Source organism: Lepidothrix coronata, unplaced genomic scaffold (assembly GCF_001604755.1).
Source record: "Lepidothrix coronata isolate B3197 unplaced genomic scaffold, Lepidothrix_coronata-1.0 Scaffold182, whole genome shotgun sequence".
NCBI classification, from domain to species: domain Eukaryota; kingdom Metazoa; phylum Chordata; class Aves; order Passeriformes; family Pipridae; genus Lepidothrix; species Lepidothrix coronata.
Window position 1 is genome coordinate 589,339 of NW_016690362.1, and position 19,075 is coordinate 608,413.

General features: G+C 37.5%; 1 protein-coding gene across 6 annotated transcripts in view; it reads left to right on the plus strand.

Moving 5' to 3' along the window:
* MAP3K9 (mitogen-activated protein kinase kinase kinase 9) overlaps positions 1-19,075 on the plus strand; it is a 130,239-nt gene that overhangs the window by 6,417 nt on the left and 104,747 nt on the right. The window lies entirely within an intron of this gene.

The window sequence follows — 19,075 nt, forward strand, 5'->3', positions numbered from 1 at the left end:
TGATTTTAGCTACTCTGTAATACCAACAGCATTACTATCTGCCAGTTGGGTATTGCTCTGATAGTGTGTCTCTTTTCACAAACTTAAAATTGCCTTGAATTCAAACACACACATAGAACATTATGAGTGTGGGAGCAAATTATTGCAGTACTTTAAAGGTCATAATTTCCTTTCCTGATGCCTTATGCATCTGATTAGCCTTTTTCTCTGCTTGGCTATGTCTAGATGGCAAGAGCAAACACATAGTTGTGTGTTAGCTGTGGTGGTTTAGGTTGGTGTGTTAGTATGAACTCCTTTTCATTTATGACTTGAGTTAAAAAGGAGCACTGTGAACTGGGTGGCTGGGATGCAGGCATATGTTCCCTTTTGCTTTGAGGGCAGTGACATTAGCAAAGAGATCTGACAGATGGGAATTTTAATATCTTAAATAGATTCAAATGAGCTAGCATTAACTATTAAAATGCTGTAAATTTCCAGGCCTTGCAGAATCTTCCTATTTTTTTTTGCCTCAAATGTTGTGCCAATTAATTTATATGGTTTGTTGTGAAGGTGTAAAAAAAGTATTATTAGTTCTTGTTAGTGAGTTTGCAGATAGGAACTATGAGAGCTTTCAAATTAGTTTCTACAATATTTTTCTTACACTATTAAAGTTTCCTTTTTTGTTAGAGTAAGGCAATCTTAATGTCTATAAAGATGCCCTAATATTTAAACCCTCCCCTTATAGATGGTAGTATATATGGGCATGTTGATAAATGCTGTAAAATTAAGGAATGATTTGCTTAGTGGATTACTGGCTGCATCTGTGAATAAGAAATAATTGTCTTTAAGTGTCGTGCCTTTCCTCTTTACCAAAGAAAATATTTACTTGCTTATTTTGCTCACAGGCCATTAAGACTTTATTGCTTAGTGCTAGCTGAACAGTTTTGAGGTTTAGAATGACAGTTATTTCTGAGATGAAAAACTGCTAGCTAATGGTATTTCACTGTTTTATTTGGACCAGAGACTGCTACCTGTTAAACATATCAACAAGAGAACCAGCCCAACTAGAGAGACACCAGTGCACAATGTTGCCAACCAAACAGATATGGATGCTAGAAAACATCTGTGCTGTCAGCAGCAAGAGTAAATGTCTCTTGTCACAGTGAATCAGCAGAGCATAATTGTGCTGCACCGTAAATTGTCAGTGAGAAGTTGAGGGGTTTGCTACATGTATTGCTATAATTTCCCTCATTTGGGAGGAAGCAATAATAAAGAAAGAGGAAGAAGGAGTGGGATTGCCTATGGGAGGATTCAGAGATGTCCTATGTTTGTAGGGGAAAGGTGGTCTTGACCAAAGATAGCACCAAATCTAGTACAGAAATAATGGGTATATGGAAAATTCTATCCCAGCTAAGTCTAGAGCAAGCAGCATTACATTTGGGAAGGTAAACAAATGTAGGAGCTAATACTGGAGGGAAGGACTTGAGATATTTTAAGGAAAATTGATTGTTTTGTTTCTCTCTTTTGGAATAAGATGAATTAGTAACCTTGGGTACGGGCTTGAGACATTACAACAGCTGTTTATTTTATTAAACAATATGGAGTTCCTCATTCTGGGCTGTGTGGTGGAAGGGATGTTTTAAAAAATATATGTTCTTTTTAGAGTGAATCTATAGAGCAAGTATCATAAATATTAGATTATGACAATGGTGGAGCTTTTTTACGGGGATAGGGGACTGTAGGCCCAAGTCATGTCTTTCTTGATTATTCTGTCACTGCATTGCTGAAATCCCTTTTCCATTATATGTAATAAGCATCTTGGGAATTTCTCTGTTCTGTGTTCTGTGGAAAGCTTTTTATTAGTTTCGTAAAGATTACTGGGCTAAGTATGTTATTGCATCCTGACTTATATATAGCTTGCATTTTCTCTTATTTTTCTGATGTACTTAGTTTTCTCAATTACTGTGGGTAATCAAGAACAGGTTTTCTCCTTAGCTTTGTGCCTGCAGAATTACACGGATGTAGCATTTCCTTTGTGCAAATTACCACCCACCTACTGATAGGCAGTAATGTCTCTCTGGTGAGGGAACAGCTTCTGCTTGCAAGAACTTGGAAATGATTCTTGCAGACACATTTCTTACAATGTACTAAACATCTATAAGAACTGTAGAGCTTTCATGGGAGCATCAACTGTATTGATCTACTGGTTGGTAGTGCCTATGTTGAATAATAGTGATTCTCATACACTCATCTTGCACCAGCTGGGACGTACACTATGCACCTGAAGCTGCAGGATGAGTTAGTTTGGGAGTTAGGGAACAACGTGGAGGAGTGCGAAAGAATAGAGTTGCCTTATTCAAAATCAAGTCTTCTCCTGGAATAGAAGAAAATCGGAGAATGCCTTGTTTTCAGATGTCTGCCTATATTTCAGCAGATAGAGAATGCATCAGGACAGTGCTTCATGATGAATCTTTTAAGGTCACATTACATTTTGAGCAGTAATGTGTCAAGTGGGCACATTAATACAAGTCTGAGAAATTACCCAATTATATAAGGATTTGAAAAAAAAAATCCTATTTAATTTAAACTATTGCCGCTTTGTGGACTCAAATAGTACGTACCAAAATAATAGTTGTCAGCGTTTCTGGTGGTGCAAATAAAGAACATAGGATTTTGATTACTCTGGGAGGTAACTTCATCTTATGCGGGGACTGAACTTAAGGGGATTATTTGGCGATTCCAGAAGGTGTCTATTTCTTGAGATTCTCCTTGTCAAAAAGCATGCCGACCCAAGTTGTCCACCTTTTTTGGTTAAAAGAAGGAAATTTTTTCTTAATTTTTTTTCTTCTTTTAATTTTCATAACTTTACATTTAATGCTAATACATTTAGAGTGTAGGAAAGGTGCCCTGTAAGTTTACTACCGTGTTTGTTTGAGGCAGATTTATTGTAAATCTTGGAGGTTCTGAGGGCTGCCTGTTGCACTGCTTTGGGGGTGCTAGCAGGAAATGAGTACATAATGGTCCTTACAGAATAAATTGCACACCTGTGATTTATTTTTAGAGTCCCTGAAATTATTTTGTTGAGTGTCAGTTCAGTTGGCAGTGAGTCTAGTAGGCAAGTGTTCCAGTGACCTTACCAGCAGTCATATAAACTACACAAGAGAAGGAAGATAATTTAGGAAAGCTGTTTGGTTCTGCTGTGTGAGGAGATAAGTATTTCTCTTATTTTGGCATTTGATATAAGGGATTCAATTTATTCTATATGAAATTTAATCTTATTAATCTGACAGAGTCCTCACTGGCTGCTTCTCCTTTCTTCATCTGGTGATATTGCCAACCTCTCCTTCTTTAGCTGCGTGTTGGTGAGCCATTGAGTGTATGTTACAGAATTGGTAGTAGGTTTTTCCAGTGTGAAGGCACCTAAATAATCTAAATGCTGAGCTATAGAAAAAAAGCAACTGAAAATGCCCAGTGAAGTCAACATCACTGTGTTTAGCACAGCACTGAAGAGTTTCCCTTCCTTTTATCTCTTACCTGTGATTCAAGTCTCATTTCTGGCCAGAGGAAGGTACTTGGCATATAATGCTTAGGATGAAAAAGGACAGTCCTGTTGGTTTGAGTGAAGTATTGTAAATAACGAAGCTAGTCCTGTTTGTTTCTGTTTGTCTGTCAATGTTAGATATGCCAGTGTTGCTATAGGGCTAATGCCAGTTAACTAATACTGCAGAGCACTAGCAAAAGCGTATTTGCTCCTTTTTTTTGACTGTCTCAGCAAAACATGTTTGTTATTTACACTACACTGAAACATTTTGCTGAGGATGTCCATGCCAGTTAGCAAAGTGCTTTTTAAAAGTCACTATGGTTGTGTTCCACAAAGTGGCACAGAAGATAAGCAGCAAAGTGGCATGGCCAAGGTCAAAGAAAGAGGTAAGGACAGAGCTCAAAATAAACCCCAACAATTCTGAATCAGCCAAGTCAGTAGTTCTTCCCTTCTAGTTCTTTGAAGTCTTCACCGCTCCTACTTCTGGACCACTAAGGTAAGCTTGCAATATCCTGCTCTTCCAAGCTCTGACTTTCTCAAGAATTCCAAACCCTCCTATAGCTTTGCGTATTTAATGTAGTTAAGCCTTTTTCTGTTCATAAAGATGCCAGTAGAGCTGACTTTCACATGGATAGTTGTTCCTAGAACTTACAATTTTCCTTGGAGTTTTTTTGGTTTGTGGGGTTTTTTTCAAAGTATAGACAGATTTTAGACACAACTAGTTCAAATCCAGCTCAAGGACAGCAGGACTTCAGTGTTACATGTTGGTAACATTGGATTTGTTATCTCATTCCTTGTTTCAGTGTTCACATCCCAATCCAATCATAGTTGGCACTCTTCTGTTGGTCTTTGTTCAGAGAAGGAAAAGTACTTGATGTACACCTTTTCTTCTGTCTGGCAGTGTTGTAGAGAGAGCTCTTCCAGAGAACACTGTTGTTATTGCTGCTTCTGGTACTTCAGTGTAATTTGCTGACTAATTCTCCAATGTTGTACCTTCTATCAGAATGGATTTCCTTTGTGAGTGCAATTAAATGAGTATGAGTAATGCCTTATGTAAAGTGTAGTGAAACTATTTCAATGACATCTGAATGCTTTTCACTGGGTGAATAATTGATCTGGCCTTAGTTTGGTAGTCTCTTGCCCTGTTAAGAGGAAAGTGATAAAAATGTGATTATTTTTTTTTAATTTAATTTTGGGGTTTTTTTGGAGTGGTGGTAGGGAAGACAACATCTGGGAGATGAATTTTCAGGGAGCAAAAATCGGTAAACTATTTTTTTTATTTCTTTGAAGTTTAAAAAATGTGTGCAGTAGAAATCAAGCCTTTCGAACAGCCTGGATATACTGCTAAGGATGATGAAAGATGACTTTTGAGGTTCTGCCCTTAGGCAATTATCTGTTTCTATGGACAGGCTATAAGATATTGCTAATGGTGCATAACTTCTAGTTCTGGTTACTCGCTTATTTCTGTGTCTCCCCAGAATATCATCCTTTGTGCTGATATCCTGATCAATTGTATCATGGTTAAAAAAAAATTTTGAGTAACTATAACTTTTTGCTTGTGGTAATATGATGAGGAAATTCATGCCATTAATACCACAAGTTTTTATTGAAAAGAACAAAAAAAATTAATTTCATGTACTATCAATTCAGAAAATGTAAATTATGCCTGAAAGTTTTGCTAATTTTTAAGACGTTGAGATACTGGGAATTTACAGAAGTAGGATGACAATATGTATATTGTACTTCAGCACTTTGTTGGGTTTTTTCTTCTTTAGCTTTTGTAAATTAGTGCAACTGTTTTCCTCTGAGAGGTTTGACAGATGCTTTCATGTTGCTATGTTATATGTTTTAGTAGATTTCTGAGAGCTCCAAAATTAAAATATATCTCCTGTAAATGGTTTGGTTTAGTTGAATATGAATTGATGTCATTATTAATTGCTTGTCAAAAATAGAAAGTCTTTATGAAATAAGTTTCATGTCCACAAGAACACTTTGGTATCCTGCTGCTCACATCAAGTAGTAAAAAGGCAGTTTTACAGATGGAAATCTGTTATCTTCAATGACAAGTATGGAAAGAGTACCTCTTGTTTTTAAGAAATGAAATTGTCTATTACTCTTGAAAACCTACCTAATATCCTTTTCATGTCATTGGGCCACTGCGTTCTTTTTTTGCAGGGTTCTTTCTGTTCCTAAGAAAAAATATCTGAGAGTCTTGGCACTAAGCAATTTTTCCAAATTGTGCATATGAAACCACAGAACAGATATGAACAGACCTACGCGCTGACATGCAGGAGGTGTGCCTAGGCATCCCATGAATTCACTGTCTGACCATCTGTGACAGAGCTGGGATAAATCTGTGTTGTTCTGAAATTTCCAAGAAGCAAGAGCGAGGACAGCCTTGTTGTGGAATTTCTGGGAAACTAGAATAATTTTGTCAGCTCTACATTTTTTGTTTTTTTTTGGTATTGCTTTCACATCAGTAAACTTACTTGAATTTTGACTGACTTCTGTCAGCAGCTTCACGCTTGCTTTTCTTATCAAACAATTCCATTCAGAATTTCAACATATCTGGAAGCATCAGATGTTAAACACAGTTTTGTTCTTTGATGTGATGATTCATTACCCAAGATGTTTCCTTTATATTAAGTAATATACCATTTTGAAGATGGTGCATATTTCCTTATGACAGGACAAGCAGTCTTAAGCTGTTGGAAAGAAAACAGAGTGTAGCTTGTGGTTTTAAGTAGCTGCTTTTAGGTACATGTTTACTTTCTAATTCTAGAATAGTTTGTTATGTTGGTGTGACTTTGATTGCCAAAAGATGTGCTGAAGTTGATTGGCATGTCTATTAATTGCTTCTTAATTGTCTGACTGCTAATGGAAAGGTAAATTTAGTCTTTCTCAGACCTTAACTTTTTGCAGATATGAAAAAGAAATAATAACAGAACCTAGAGAAACTATTGCAATGTATAATGATTTAGAATTGTGTTGTTTGGTTTCATCAGTGTTTCTTAAGATTGGGAAGAAGAGGACTCGCTCACAGAATAGTTAATGTTTGGGTCCCACCCTGTAGGCTTGGAATTTACAGTGGTAATGGCAGCATGGTGCAGCATCACTTAGGGTCCTCTTTGGAAGGAAGTAGCCAGAGGACAGGCAACCTTTCTTTGAACTGTTTGTATTACTACCACACACTGCCCTTCCACTTTGCTTTCTAGAAGCACTTTTATATTGCTCAAGCATTTATTATAACACCATTTTCTATTAGGAATAAAAATACCCTTCCAAACCAGCAAACGTTATCTAGTGCACATATGGATTCCCCACATTATCTCTGAAATCCTGTATGTGCTTTGAATATTGTACTACTTAAGTTCAGGATGATTTTTACAGCTACAAGACAAGCTCCTAGTATCTTTCTTTGATGCTTCATCAAACAGGCTTCTGGAATTTGCTTTGGCCTTTGAGAAATGCCATTTGTATTACAACTGTAAACATCTAAAATGCTAGCAAGGCTTCAACCTTGCTTATGTATAGACTCATTGTTTAGATGTATAGCAAATGACAGTGTGCCAGTATCTCCACTGACTAGTAAGAGGTAAGTACTCTTGCCCCTAAAATTTTGCTTACTGCAGTGATAGCTGTGCTTAAATTGGGAATTCCTGGAGGGTTCTTGGTATACTATAAAGAATTGCTAGTATGAATAATTGCTGTAAAGATGGTATGTTTGAGAGTGGTGGGATGTATGTGAACCCGGCCGTGTGTCCACCTCCCAGAAAAGTATTGCGTTTCTAGTTGTTTCTCCCCTATGACTATGGGCCTATGAAAAGATGTGAGAGAATAGTCTTTAGTTGCTTTTGACTTTGCGTTGTTCAGGGATCCTGCAAATAAGAAAAATCGCATTACTTTGATAGAACTCGATATGCCTAATTCTGGATTTATTGATTTGCTTTTTCTAGTTTGATGTAATCAGTCACATACTGTGTGGTTTTGATATGATTGCAGTCATCTAGTAACTAGGGGATATTCCTAATCTTCATCAGATTATTGTATAGTCAGACTCTTTGATTACAGAGTAAGGTGGGTCAAAAAAACTAACAGAAATGTAGCACATCAAAAAGTGAACAGCTTTCTGAAAGCTCTACTGCATGAGCTGTTGTCTTGTGTGGACTTCCATGTGCTACAGTGCAGGACCACCCTGTTTCTCAACAGCTGGCAACTTGTTCTGCTCATGTTAAGGTCAAAGTCTGCAGTATTTAAGAAACTCTGAATTTCACTATTGTCAGCTGTAGCTTGGCATTGATTGTGCATCTAGGAGCCTTTTAACGTTTGTTCTGATGAATGGAAATAGACCTCTTTACCTTTTCTTAATTCTTTTAATTGAATCTGATTTTTAAAAAAATCAAGCATAAGACACAAGTCGTGGATTGCGCTGCTGCCTGTGAAGCTTTTACATCTTCCTTACCTTGTAGATTGTGAAGTACCAGCTTATTCCATTAATGAACAGTACTTGGTGTTATTTCCTGTTTCATTAACTGAAACTAAAAACAGTTCTGCGCTACTTTTTTCATAGTGAATTTCATGTTTCTGTTTGACTGGAGACAGCTCTCACTGAACCAGCATTATTATTAAATCTCTTTTCAGACAGTCTCTTGAGTGACAAATGATGAGTGTCATTCATGTGATTGTACTCTTCCCTTTCCTTTTTTTGTTGTTGCCTTCTAGATTTCTTGCAAGCTTTCAGACTGATATGGTTTGGTGATGCCCTGTGTTGAGTACTCATGTAATTATATTTTTTCCTTGGAGCATTTAACTGATTATGAAGAGTACAATAATCCATGCCTGAGCTAGAAGGTTGTTCCAATGTCAGCAGTATGGTAGGATTTAATCTGAAACCGGAGCTGAACAGCTCTATTTTTCCCAGAAACTCACCTGAGCATTCTTCAGGAGCATTCCAAGTGTTTTGTACAGATCACTAAGGTGATAAGACTTTTTTCAGCTTGGCTAGGTAAAAGGATCGATTCTAAATATATTGTGGCTCTGGAGGCCTTTCTTATCCCCTCCCCCATTATGCATGAAGCTCTTTAGAGTTACTGTACTGCACGGCTTAAAATCCAAGAACTGCTGTGCTGTCACATCCATCACCTCCTCTAGGTTGATAGAAGAAGACAGTTGGCCAGCTTTATGGATTTGCTGAACCCTCACACGTACTTAGTAATTAAAAAGCTATTGGTTCCAAGGTATATATATTTTTTTAAATGTACTGTTGCTGAATGATTAGTAATAAAAGAGAGAAAATATTTGCATATTACTAGAGACAATATTTGTGTTTTTTGCTTTTGCTTCTAAGATGTGAAATTTTGAGTGAGTCTTAATTCTGTCCTCTCCAGGATCTTATGCAACACTTAGCCTTCTGCAGCACAAACAAATTAGAATAAAGATGCAGTTGTACTGAAATAAACAGCAGAGTATCCGACAGAAGGTAGGTAAAGGCTACATGTGGAAAGCCCTAACTCACTCCATGTGCAGATCTGTTAATCACTTTAAGTACTTTGAATGCAGGATCAAGAGCAGATTGCTCATTATCTGGATACTTGTGAAGCAAAACTGTGCCGTCTGACTATGGAAGGTAGAGCTAAAATTGCAAATTAGATTTTGGCAAACCACTACAATATGAAATGTGATTTTGGAGTGAATTTTTGAAATCCTTTCCCAAATGTTTTGTTCTGCCCTCAAGACAGAATGCCACTGTACTGCCAACAGGACTTAATAATTTAAAAAAAGGATTGCCTAGTAATCTCAGTCTCTTGTTCCCTTTGCAATAGCACTGCTTTTTTGACTTGTTAGGCAAATTGCAGACTTAGTAGCTGTCTTCTGGCTCTCTGAGACGATGCAGCAGCATATAGCAGCATATTAGAGCTATCTTTTTATTTGTATTACTATAGTACCTTCTAAATAAGAACCCTGAAGATTTCAGAATGCATTGCATTTGTTCAGAGTACAGTGGAACTTTTAATTCACTTTTCAGATAAAAGCAAGTAGAAAAAGTAGTAATTGACCCATGCAAGAGGCAAAATATGCTTACCTGATTTTTCTGAATTACTCTTCATTTAAAAAAATTAATCCACATTTTCACGAATTTCACAGTAGTTGAAAAGTGTTTGGAGTGGAAATAGACTTAGAAGACAGTGAAAGGGATTTGTACAAAGTGAAAATTATACATAGATGGTGGGGAGATGAGTGCAAAAAATTTTGTAGGCTAAAATTGGCTGTCCCAATTGTGAAATTCCAGAATGTGTATCAGGGAACAAATTAAAATTTAAGCGTAGTATTAATGTTTCAGTGTTCAAGGACCCTCTGGCTAGGAGTAGAAGTTCTCATAAAGAGCCTTCAGAGCTCTCCTGGCTCAGATAACTTTATTCTGTGGTCTGAAAAACAAACCCTTAGAAAACGTACAGGGTTGAGTGAGGAGATTCTTTGTTCAAGACAAGGTTTCCTGTGACAGATTGGCTCAGTTTTGGACACATTCTGCCATGGGTGGGTGAGTCTGGATCCTGTGATATTAATCAATCTTTTATCCTCTCTGGCAAACCTTGGACTTCGGGAAGCCTTTAGCTTTCTGGGAAACTTGTGTAAAGCAATTTTTTAATAAATTTTGAATAGTTTGGAAATGGAAGTGTTTTCTCTTTCCTTCAACTGTTGCACTTGAGACTTCTGCTGTATTGCTGGCAGGGAGAAGTTTAATGGTAGTACCTCTCCATATGGGTCTGGATTGCTCTTAAATCATACCATGGAAAAGACTTGTATTATTTAGAATTGAAACCCTGCTCGTGTTTTGCATTTAAGGGTCTTGGAATGAAAAAGCATTGGTTTTCCTGAAGGTTTTACTTTGTTCTTTTTTTTCTGGAAAGTTCTTGCACCTGAGATTTGATGGACTTAGTATCTAATATACCTCTTTTTAGTACTTGAATTATCTAAATGGAGGAAGTAGATGGGCTGATGCTTATTCTACCTGACAGCTTTTGGTATTTTACATTTTGGTAAGTAAAACCACAGTAAACTGTTCTGTTTTTAGGATAGAGGAAGAAATAAAGTGTGTCCAATATTTCCACTCAATAATACTCAACTCCAGCAATTGTCTTTCACGTTCCAGCTATGACAGGGAAAGCCTTAGTTCCCCTCTTTGTAACTTCTGGTTGACCTTGCTGATTTTGAAAACAGTGATCATACAGTAGCAGATGAGCAAAGGCCTGTGGGAAAACAAATCTAGTACTAGGCTGTTGTATCTATTGGTGCTTGAGTTGCTCTGGAGTGATCTGCAAAAACACCCAACTGTGGCAAAAGAGTGTGGTATTATTCTGGGAAGGATAAGTTGGGTAGAGGGGTGTAATTTTGTATGAGTTTGAGTTCCCTTGCCATTTTTCAGCCGTTGAGGTCATAAGTAGTGGTATTCTCACCTCTCTTCAATCTTAACAAGAATAGATATGGTGAAGCACTGAAAGTAAAGCAGAAACCTGGTTGAGAGTCCAGATAAAAATAAGGGAGAGTGGGGAAGAAACTTCACTGAGTCTGAGCAGCTAGTTGGATGACCAGTTTATGATTTAAATATTAGAGTTGAATGCTTCTACACCAAGTAAAATAACAAAGACAACATATTTATCCTATTTATAGTCCTTCCTCTTGTCACTCTCACCCACCCATCACTGTTACTGCCATCTGCCTCTTGAACTGTGTAAGCAGCTGAAGTGGCCCTAAGGAGACGAGCACAGCACAAAGTAATGGGTAGTGGCTCTTGGGCATGGGTGTGAGGGGGATGTGTTTGCAGGCTAAATCCTTTTGCTTGGAGATTTTCCGTATATCTTGATATGACTGCTTTCCACATTCCTAGAATCTTGGATGGCAAAGCATTTGACCCACAGCAGTGCTAATGGTGGTGAAGACTGAAACAGAACTACTGAGGTGCACTGACACAGGTATTCAGGTATATCCACCGCCTTTGGGGGTTTCAGGCCTTCTCAAGTTTACATTATCAAGTTTTTTCATCGTTGTCTTTTTTATTTCTCCTTTCACTTAATAATTGGAACCATTTCCTTCAGGCTTGATGTTCATTAGCTAATAGATTTCTATTCTTGTGTGCCAAGTTTACCAATTAGCATCATGCACAGGTAAATGACTTGGTGCGAACTGTGAGCTGGCCCATGCAAGAGACTGTCTTGGATTTTTTGTAATTTTTTTCGTGTTCCTTATACAACACACACACTCTCTGGATTGGGAAATGGAGCATGAAGTTGCTGATACTGCTCTTGTCATGAAATGCAGGGGGCAATGGGCATGTTGGTGGTTAACTATTGTGGTATTGCAAGGTATTCCTGCTTTCCTTGGTATTCTCTTGTTACCAACTGTTGCCTTTTAAGACAGGAACTTCTTTATTTTCTTGGTGTTCTGTGTGCTAAATAATGGGAATACAACAGCAGAGTAGTTGAAAAAGCTGAAGCCAGCTTTCAGTATGCCTGGCTGCTCATACTACTTTGTGCAGTAGACAGGGACCCCTTTCCTCTATCTTCATATATTAAAAAGGGGCTATTTTGCTGTGGAAGATCACACTGTAGTAGTTCCTCCCTGAATGTTGTTCTGCTTCTGAAGTGATGAGTCAGCTTTTAGCACAAAAGCAAAGCAAAGGAGTATTCTGTTCAGCACTACACTATGCAGATTAACCTAATCCTTTTGCTAGGCTCAGAAACCAGGAAAAGGCAATTATATTACCATGTCTTGCTGCCTTGACACTTTATTTTGACAGGTGAGAAGCCATTTTCTACCAGGACTTTGATGTTACTGGCAACTGGATCAGCATGGGTTAAAGTGTTTATTTTGCCATACTTGCTCTTTACCACTGCTTTGGCTTACTGGACACTAAGAACACTGCCCTAACTGCCCAAAAGTATAGCTGAAAACTAAAATAACCTTCCAAAAGAATTAAACAAAAATCTAACAGTGTTACTGCCTTCCAGGGGAAGTTTGTGGAAGAAGGTTATAATACATTTTCTGGCTCTGCTGGTGTAATGTGAGCAGACCTAATGTGAGAATTAAAACAGCAGCTGTAAATTTGGTTGCCAAAAATTTTTTATTAATTTCACTAGTAGCAAATTTCCTTTGGTGGAATAAATCTACCTCTTTATCTTTTTATGCATACTGGAGGTAGTATGGTACTGGATTAAAAATAGGTGTATGACTGAGGTTTTGTGAAATTAACAACTTGAAACCTAAGTAAAGCTTTATTATGTTTCTTTTAGTGATTGGATTGAAAGATGCAGTGCAGATGATTTATCTGTTTATGTAGGATAGAGGAGTGCGTTTAGAAGGAGAGTAGATGAAAATTAGAGAAAAGGGGTAAAAAGGTGTATATTTTGTCAGAAGGAAAGAAATTCAGACTGTTTGTACTTCTAGCATAATTGAGAAGATGAAAAACATGTAATACAAATCAGTTGGGTTAAGCAGAGTGAAAAATATATCAACAGTGCAGTTATTTGCATTGGAACGCTGTAATAAAGTTGAGAAGATTGCCAAAACAAAATTTGATCAGCAGTTTTAAAATTCTTACTGCAATGGCTAAGAAGCAGGAATGATACTGACATATTGGATGTGGCTTACGCAGTCCTCTTACAGTTTATTAAAATATAGGTACAAGTAGATCAAAATATATACAGCTCTATACCCCTCAAAGGTTATACAGCTTTATACCCCAATCTTTACCATGTCTTGGTGTATTTGTTTATCTGCTCCTATGTCTTTCTGGTAGATGCATGAGTAATGAAAACACAGCTGTGTAATATCTGGAAATGAGGTCCTCCTTTGTAGTAGGGGTTTGGGTGTTTGACAGTGATGCTGACCATTGACTTTTAACTGATTCAGTGATTATTAAGGGAGCGATGCAAGATGCAATGATTTGTGACCTCAAGCTGCCTTCATGGGCAAAGGGACAGTTTTACTTAAGATAGATTTCACAGTAGTACCGGTTTGACTCACATTAGCTGTCTACCAATAGAACAATATATTTCTGACAATTTTAAAGAAATTCAGAACACTAGGTAATCTTGCAACTATAAGTAAATTTGTCTCTCTTAACATCTGGTGTGTAGGGGAACTTTTGTAATTGAACAGCTTGCTTACAACAGACCACAGAGATTCATATGGTTTGAGTGGGCACTTAGCACAGATGTTCTAGTCAAGCAAGGCTCCTGTAGAGAGTAATTCAGAGCACGTATATTAGACTTATGCTTGGAATCCCCTTCTGTCGAGGCTTTGTCTTTTCTCTAGCTGTGTTTGGAGGCTAGGAAGATTGCCTTCTGAGATCCCGTGAGTTTGTTTCATCTAAGCCAGTTTTCATTGTAATGATCCGTAGCAATGGAGGAGAGGGAAGGGGAAGAAATTCACCTTTTGAACATGTGAGGTTGTGGCTTCTGTTTCATGCATGCAAGACAGAATTTCATCTCTATAGAAATGTTTATTACTTGCTTCCAGGGCAGCTGTTCTGTAGTTTTATCTGATAATTTATGGCAGAGTTGTAACTTGGCCAGCATTTAATCCATAAATTTTAACTTCAGTCTGTATTCCTTCAGAATTCATTTGATCCTCTGTTTTGCCTACTTAGAACTAACCTCTGGTTTTGGTACAGTAAAGGATGTCCACACTAACAAAATTTTAAAGCTGCAAGTTTCAGTGTTTTCACTGTGGTGATTGCTCCTTCTGAAAGGCATCTCTCTTTATAGGACCTTGTGATGATGAGACAGAACTGAAGAATCCAGCATGAGGGCTGAAGGATATGATAGCATTTTAGAAATCTTAATCAAGCTGCTTTTTATATTGCTTTGAATCGGGTGGTTTTTATCTTTCTAGTAAAGCATAATAATTTGGAATGGGGTGGAACAGGAGGAAGAGCTGACTCAGTGTCACATACCATTGTGTTGGTTGTACATCGGTCGATCTGTTTCTGTGGTGTCTGTTTTTGGTATAAATCCTTGTTTAAACAGCAAAAGCATCTGAGTTGGCCCTGGCTCTAGAAAAAACCCCCGGTTCTTCTTGATGCCACTGATATACAACAGTGATTCATGAAACTGATAATCCTTTGGGATCTGTTACCACTAGGATATGTGTACTTCTACAGGCTTGATGGCTTTCAGTAAGACTGACATTGGACTCTGTGAAAATAGCCTATTGGCTTTTAATGCACATACAGAATGATACTTAAACTGTGGAAGGTAAACTGGCTTCACCTGACCTCAAGAAGATGGTTTCCATCACTTCCAACTCTGCTAGAAAAGCTGCTACATCAAATCACAAACAAGCATAAGAGGGGTTTAGGTGCCTCATCCGTTCTTTCTTCCCTGCCCTAAGAAATCATTTTATGTGGTGCCACCAGTGACTGAGTTAACAACCCATGACTCTTTGTGCAGATTGAGACTGGAATGAGAAACTCAAGTTGTATCAGGAAAGTCTCTAATGATACTTCTGTTTCAGCATCTGGTGTTACCTACTAACCAAAGAGCATTAAACCTGATGGAAGATCTGGTTGATGGCCAACATTCAGTGATCTGCAGACTGTACTGAAGATGCTCTTTGTAAACTTTATCAGTCTGCTTTGGCTCTGGCCTCTTAACTATTGCTTCAATATTCAAAACAAGTAAATGGAACCATATGTTAAGTCACTGGACTTCTTGTGGAAATTATACTCTTCCACATTACTGTGATTCAGAAGGGATAAATGCCAGGACTTGTTGACTAAGGATGATTTTCTGGTAATATGGATCTTGATTGCTGAGTTCACTCATGGCAATAAGGGCAAATTAAAGAACACAATTAAGAAAGGCTGTTTAATATCTGGGATGGTCTTGCAGGCCTGGGTGCTGCAGTTACTACTGTGAGCATGATGGTAATTGTTCGTGAAGTATCAAAGTTACAATCACAGGGTATCCTAAATCTTCAGAGAATAGACTACAAACTGCTACCTATAGCTCTGAACTACTCAGAGATGACTGAAGATGCTGTGAAGTTAGTGATGAGAGCAAGCCATGCAATGCTGCCTTTCCTCTCTGTTACTGCAACTTGTTTTGTCCGGAGCAGAAGCCAAAGCATCCCATAGATGGATACCTGTGCTAAAAGTACTGAAAATATAATGGTAACAAGTTTTCTCATCTCTAGCAATACTTTATTTACTTGCTGTAATGTCAGACAGTATGACTAAGGACTGCACCAGACTGAGTCTTGTCAAATCTTTGAGTTCTGCCTTGTACTGTTTTCCTGGTTAGTCTGTCTCATCAGTATGTGTTGGCTTATTGCCTTTGGTTGCCTAACCCCTTTGTTTGTATGGTACCTACTTCTTTCTCTGTACTTCAGGAAATTTGTTCACAAGAGTCTGGTGGGAAAATATACTCTTATAGGGCATCAAAGATGTTCTCGAAGAATAGAGGACATTTTCATTTCAAAGAACCTCAACAGACATTTTCATTTCAAAGAAAAAAGACTAGTTTTCATCATAACCTAGATAAGAGGAGGCCCAGTGTTTAATTTCTACTTCTGTATCTTTCAATTCAGACCTCTCTTGTCTCAATTGACTATTGTCTTTTAGCACTTACAATATGCCTGGCTCTCAAGAAATAAAATAGTGGGTTTGAATCATTAACAATAATGATTCTTGAGAGTCCTTGTGGTAATAAAATTCTTAGTATATTCTTAATGGTTGAAATTACACACCTAAATCATATGTACCTGCATCTGAATGACCACCTGATCCAGGGAAAGTCTTGTTGGAAGGTACTAAGGCAAATTTGTTCTTAGTTCTTCCATGTTGGGACATGTGGAGATGTGGAAGAGCTGTCTTGCTGGACAGAATTCCTGTGAGCTGTAGTTAATTTCTCATTGTCAAATGCTTATCTTCTGGAGGACAAGTTTCAAGTCCTTCAGGAATATATGATAACATATGTGAGCGCTTCTGGATTATTACTCCTGTAAGGTCACATGTTCATGGTACACTTCAGCTAAAGTTGCTGGCAATTTTTAATACTAGTTGAAGCCACCGTGCTTTGCTTCGCACTTGCAGTTTGCAAAAAGCATGGTATTGGTGATTTGCTATATTAAGTTGTTTTGCTTTAGTAGTTGGGTGCTCAAAGCTGTCGAATGTGCTTGTAATACCTGATTTACTTCACCAGTCCCCTTTGCACACTGCTGGTTGGCTCCTCACCATGCTACTTAAGATCAGCTTTTAGTCCACGCTACAGAGGAAAAAGAGGAGCAGCGGTACATAGCAGACTTTCCTCTACAACTTGGCTGGCTCTGTGCATGCACTCAGGAAGAGATTTCTTGCATGGGCCCTGCTGGAACAGGGAAAAACTGATCCACCCCTAACAAGCTGACACACATTGTGCATGTTCCTGCTGATTAGGATCTCATTCTTCCCCAGTTCCTTGAAAACTAGGCCCAGTGTCTTTGCTGCCAAACAATTTCTTTCTTTAAGGCTGGCAATGTAAAAGATTTTCTGTTAAATTTTCTACCTATTTTAGACTTATGTATCACATGTAGATCTTTAAAATCAGCAGCCAAAGAATGAGGAGATTTACTGCCTTGGTAGATTAGCTGAGTTTCAGAGTAAGTGCTCTGTATTTGTGTCTGAACTTGTTAGGCCAGATATTAATCATCTGGCCACTGTAGCTCAGTCCTGAGTGATCAAATCTATACAAAGATGGAAAGGTATGTTTGTAAATGTAGGAAGTATGTTGCTTGTTTGTGTTTCATGTTTCTTGTTTGTTTTGTGATAGACTAACATGATTGCAGAAGAAGTAGTGCTTGAGGACTTTCACTCGAGTATTAAACAAGATGCATTAACTGGTCGTAGATAAAACATAGAAGTAAATGAGACCATGTTGATTAGCATAAGTAAAGTGCATTTGCTGTGTCCTAGCAACCTGCCTTGTGTTCTCCATAAAAGAGATTTTTAAGGAGGAAATTGATAGAAATTAATATTTCACCTATTTACAAATTCTTCATTGAAATTCAAGCAAATGCAAGGGGGAGAATCAATGGTTTTGTTTTGAAAATCTGACAGGTACAAGTGGGCCCATTAATACTGAATAATATGATAATGATAAGGAGAACTGAAGCAAATGCTGGAAAGAGATACCATTCTTAAAATTAATTTTTAAAATTTTGGATTACGAGATTATTATCCCAAGCAGTTATTACAAAGAAATAGGAGAGGAGACAAGAATGTAACCAAACAATCAAGGACTTGCAATAAATCCAGCTTTCATTGTCCTTCTCTGTGGTCTTTCATCATGGTAACTTTCTTAATATCCTGCATCTGACAAAAGAACAAGTTCTGGATACAAAAGATCCATATAAGTACTAATTATTTTGTTAGAACTTAGTGCAAATCAAGGTAATTAAATTTAAATAACCTCCTACTTGGAAAGTATGTACAAACCAACTGTGGTACATGGTGCTCTGTCCTGCTATTGAGCTCATTCAGACAGAATATGATGTACCTTGTGAAAAATAAATTTGATTGTTCCTCATTGTGCTTATGGAGGGAAGCAAAAAAAAAAAAAACAAACCCAAAACCAAACAAACAACAAACCCCAAACCCATGCTTTCTTGTTTCAGAGTTTTACTTTGCCTTTACAACATCACTCTATATCTCTGTATTACTGCATTTAAATTTAAAATTAGATTTTGTTATTCTGACAGCTCTTTAGGCAAAATGGGGATGTGCTAGAAGAAGATATAATATGTATGTTCTAGTAAGCTTTTCACTTTGTAATCTGAATGACTTGTAGGCAATTTCTTTTAGTAGTTCTTCATCTGCTAGAAAGAAGGAAAAATGTTAGCTTTACTAGAAGAAGAGGCTCAAAGGAAGCCGCCTTCTGTTCTTTGGTTTCTTGTGGTGGTTCTATTCTACATTGAAGTGTTGCTCTAAAAATGCATATGCTTTTGCCCAAATGAAGAGAATAATAACTCTAGGCCTCAGTCTCGTCTTTCTTCTGCAATTAGAAAGATGGAGCATTTAGTCATGTTAGAAAGGAATTTTGCAAAAGAAGCAAGACCCAAGAGCTTAACCATAGGTCTAATTTATTCACAGCTTGAATAATCACAACAATCATTGAAGTAGTATTTTGTGAATTCTGAAGCCATGTAGAAAGAGTAACTGATTTTTTTAAATTTTCAAAGAACAGACAATTTGTTTAACTTTAGTAAAAGTAAGTGCAGTATTTTAACGTTTAGATGTGTGCTACTTATTATGCAGAAGGGTCCAAATAACACTTCAGGCTTTTATTTCATGGGAATTCCCACTGATTATTGTGGCGAAGTATGAGATTGAATGCAAGATTCCTCTTCCTTCCCTTTCCTACATCCTCTTCTCCCGCCACCCCTAAAAAACTGTGTTAGCTTGAAACTGATACTTGAGTCTTTTCATGGACTGATAAAAGTAGTCCTGAAGATGATTTTTATATGTTGAGTAATTTTTGCAGCAGTTTTGCTTTTTGTAGGTTTTGTTATGATCCATGATTC